Source organism: Schistocerca gregaria, unplaced genomic scaffold, assembly GCF_023897955.1.
Source record: "Schistocerca gregaria isolate iqSchGreg1 unplaced genomic scaffold, iqSchGreg1.2 ptg000387l, whole genome shotgun sequence".
NCBI classification, from domain to species: domain Eukaryota; kingdom Metazoa; phylum Arthropoda; class Insecta; order Orthoptera; family Acrididae; genus Schistocerca; species Schistocerca gregaria.
This window is the reverse complement of record NW_026061829.1, coordinates 626,574-630,940: the sequence shown is the minus strand read 5'-3', so window position 1 is coordinate 630,940 and position 4,367 is coordinate 626,574.

Here is a 4,367-nt window from a genome sequence, read left to right as displayed (position 1 = left end):
AAACGTGTCAGAACTGAACAGCATCAAGAGAAACTATGCGAGCCAAAGCGAAAACCTAGCACCTCTCACCTAAATTTAATACTAATCTTTTGCAACATCTCTCCTTCTCTGAATGCTATCTTGAAATTGCATCTACTCTCCAACTATCTCTGTTTCTGTGCCTTTACCTATTGTTCTTGTAACTGTAATTCCGTAATTATCTTCCTGCTAGTGTCTTCGACTGTTACCGTTAACTGTAGTATTACTTGATCTGAAACTATTTGCCTGAAATTCTTTACATTGTATGCTATAGCATACAACTGTAGCTATTGTTATTTTCCTGGTTACCTTACTCGCTCACCTACTCGGTTTAAACTGCCGAGAGAAATATCGCAATCACTATTATTGTAGTAATTCCTAACTTGTTGGCATTCTTCGTTAATTTTATAGCGAACTGCTTTTCGTCCCCTGACACATCGTATCTATTCTCGGCGGCACCCCTTCACAACGAATACTCTCCGCTCCTCTCTACTCCGTACTGTAACTGGGTTTTCTCTGTTTGTGATGGTCATCTGTCAGGATGAGCACTACTGCAAAGGGCATTTGATTCTAAAGCATTATGTCAGGGTGAAAAACACTAAATAAATTACTTTTTCTCTCTTAACAACATTTTTGCAGGGTGGGTTCATCCTTGGCTCAGGTATGAGGTAGAATGAAACAGCAGTTTTACATAAGATAACTTTTATTGAAAGTTTTGTACAAGGGTTTCTGGCTGGGATACTGGCAACTGTGTCGTTTGCGAAGCCTTCTGCTTGCGTGAGCGGCGGCGTCTGATTACGCACGGCGGTGTGTATCTCGTGTCGCCGTTTCGCCCAGTTGACTGGAGACGCGCATCGCGAGGTGGTCCGTTTAATTATTGAGGAAGAAGTCGTGAATCGGACGGTGACGACTCGGATGTGCGCTGTCTCCTTCCCGTCCTCACGAGTCACTCGGGTACATAAAAATCTGGCCTCAAATACCTTCTGTCTTCTGGCGCCGAGGCTGCTGCTTGCTATTCCATTACAGCGGCGGACTCGGTGCTTCTGTGTACGATGTAGTATCTTCCTGCATGACGGTCTTGAGCACCGACTGTACCGGAACTGAACTGAAAGCTACTCCTGTCGGGCCCACTGCGTCTCGCGTACTTATTCACTTCACTTCACTGGAGGTGAACAACATCGCTGTCGTTGCCTCTTCTGTCACGTCGAAAAGCTTCGCGAAGAATCTTCTTAACGTCGGTCATTGGCTCTCGGAATGTAGGCGAGAGCCTTTGATCCCGTGTGACAATTGAGAAACACGTGAGCCGGACGGGCGATGCCCTGACGGCTGAATCGACAGCTTCTGCTTACGTGGGGGAGGACGATAGCTTCTCCTGAATGTGCTGACTTCGCGGTCATTGCCTCTTCTGCTCTGCCCGTTGTTTGCCAGAGTGTAACTCTTCTAAGCTAAACGAAGTTTCTCATTAATTTTAAATTTCTACTTCACTTCACTAATTTATTTCCCTATCTTAAGTACCACTCAACAGTATTTGCGCCGATCTCCGTGCACTGTTTTAGGAAAGTGTAATGCCGTCACTACACGGACGGTGTTGTGAACATCAGTCTTGAGCGTGCCAAGTTGAAAGTGCTGCCGAACGCTCTGACTTGTGCATAAAGCATGTGCGTGTCAACGTGGTACACGCGACCGCAGCGGCAGCATCTGGGTCACACATCACCCGGTTGTCCGCCCCGGTAGCTGAGTGGTCAGCGTGACAGACGGGTTCGATTCCTGGCTGGGTTGGAGATTTTCTCTGCTCAGGGACTGGGTGTCGTGTTGTCCTAATCGTCATCATTTCATCTCCAAGGACGCGCAAGTGGCGTCAAGTCGAAAGACCTGCACCAGGCGAGCGGTCGGGAGGCCCTCGTCACACGTTTCTCTCTATCACCCACTTTACAAAATGCATGGGCGTAAAATTCTTAAGCTAGCGCTATTAAAACGCGCCTTTCCTCTCTTGTCCACGTGAGAGTCACGTTGTTCTGCGTGTAGTGTCCACGGACATGTTATAAGGCAGAAAGAGAAGCTCCGTAACAAATAGCGCGATTCAAAGTCTTACTTTATATTTGTTCCTATTCAGCAGCAGAATCTTCACAACATGTGAAATAAAAAAGAATTGTTTTACACTTTCTTGTTATATCTTACTGCATGTAGTGCAATCTGTCTTGTAGATTAAACCATTCGAACAAACTCCATCCTCAGATGGAACGTACATATGTAACATCGAATATTAGAGAATATACTTTCTTTTCGGTGCAATAAAAGTATCAGATCCTAACAGAAAAAGCGAAGACTAGTAATAAAAATATTCGGATCCACTGAGGCGCAAACAAGAATCACATTACCAGCTACCTCATCATTTCGCTCTACCGACTGTGACTGTCGAATGGCCATACATTGAATCTGACCTACTGAAAGTTTTAATGGTAGATACGTTATTAACTGACACTGAAATATGACAGATTGTATCAACGACAATGCGTTTCTTATGGATCCTCACTGTGCCCGTTTACAGTCTGTCCCCACTCTGGCTACCCAGCCACGTCACCGGGCGCCTCCACAGGCTGTCTCACGACGCAGTACCGCCCTGCCGCGGCGCGCGCTTTAAGTCGGCGGCGACGCCGTCTGCATACACGGCCCGGCAGCGTTAATTTTTAGACGAGTGTTTTAGTACCGTAAAGAATACAAAAGACGATAGCTTCTTCCGAAACATAACGCTATAGAGTAAATAATATTAACATATGAACGTAAGTCGGGATTTTACTACAAACATGGAACCGAATGCCTGTTCATGTGAATGTACGTTCCTCTACTTCTACCCCATAAAGCGCAATGAAACTGTAGAATTTAAGAATTATTCTCACTTTGTGTTTCTACTAAAGGATAGAAGTTTTCTTTGAAGGATTGCGTTGAAACTTAACAGGTCTTGCAACACGATGAGTGTTTAAAAAGTAACAAGAAATTTACAATTTCTTGTGTTGTACTAGTCCGATTTGCACTACATTTTTTGTCACTGCCTTCGTAAACGTACGTGAAAAGTATGTGGACAATGTTATATCCATTGGCTATTTGCTCTATTGTCAGCTGTCAAAAAGGATACATGTGTTTTGGTAGCATCAACGATTATTTGTTTTGTGTAAAAACAGATTAGAGAATCTTTCTTACATAAAGAGTATGGAATTTTAGAAAAGTTAAATATTCCTTTTGGCGAGCCTGTTACGAGTAAAACTGGAGTTTTTTGTTTCACGACAATTTGTAGTTTCCGTAATGTCGGCACTATTTTTAGATTGATGTAAAAGCCCTCCATCGTTTGTGGAAGGATCGATTTTATGAAATTGTCTACGACGACGGGTTTCCTCCCAAAATTACTAGTTTTCCTTCGTGGCGATCCCTGTAAACCACGCGGTTTATTTTTGCGTTCCTTCCTTAGGCGTGACAGACGTTTGCATAAATTGGAGCCCTTTGCTTGGAACGGGTAACAGTTCTTTTCGTGTCACCTCCTTAACACACGCTGTAACATAACAGACGATCGAACGCTCGTTACATCTACATCTACATCTACATCCATTCTCTGCAAGCTACCTGACGGTGTGTGGCGGAGGGTACCTTGAGTATCTCTATCAGTTGTCCCTTCTATTCCAGCCTCGTATTGTTCGTGGAAAGAAGGATTGTCGGTATGCCTCTGTGTGACCTCTAATCTCTCTGATTTTATCCTCATGTCTCTTCGCGAGACCTACGTAGGAGGGAGCGATATACTGCTTGACTCCTCGGTGAAGGTATGTTCTAGAAACTTCAACAGAAGCCCATACAGAGCTACTGAGCGTCTCTCCTGCAGAGTCTTCGAGTTTATCTGTCATCTCTGTAACGCTTTCGCGATTACTAAATCGTCCTGTAACGAAGCGCGCGGCTCTCCGTTGGATCTTCTCTATCTCTTCTATCAACCCTATCTGGTGCGGATCCCACACTGCTGAGCAGTATTGAAGCAGTGGGCGAACAAGGGTACTGTAACCTACTTCCTTTGTTGTCGGATTGCATTTCCTTAGGATTCTTCCAATGAATTTCAGTCTGGCATCTGCTTTACCGACGATCAACTTCATATGATCATTCCATTTTAAATCACTCCTAATGCGTTCTCCCAGTTGCTGACCTGCTACATTGTAGCTAAATGATAAGGGATTTATCTTTCTATGTATTCGCAGCACATTACACTTGTCCACATTGAGATTCAATTGCCATTCCCTGCAACATGCGTCAATTCGTTGCAGATCCTTCTTCATTTCGGTACAATTTTCCATTGTTACAACCTCTTGATATAC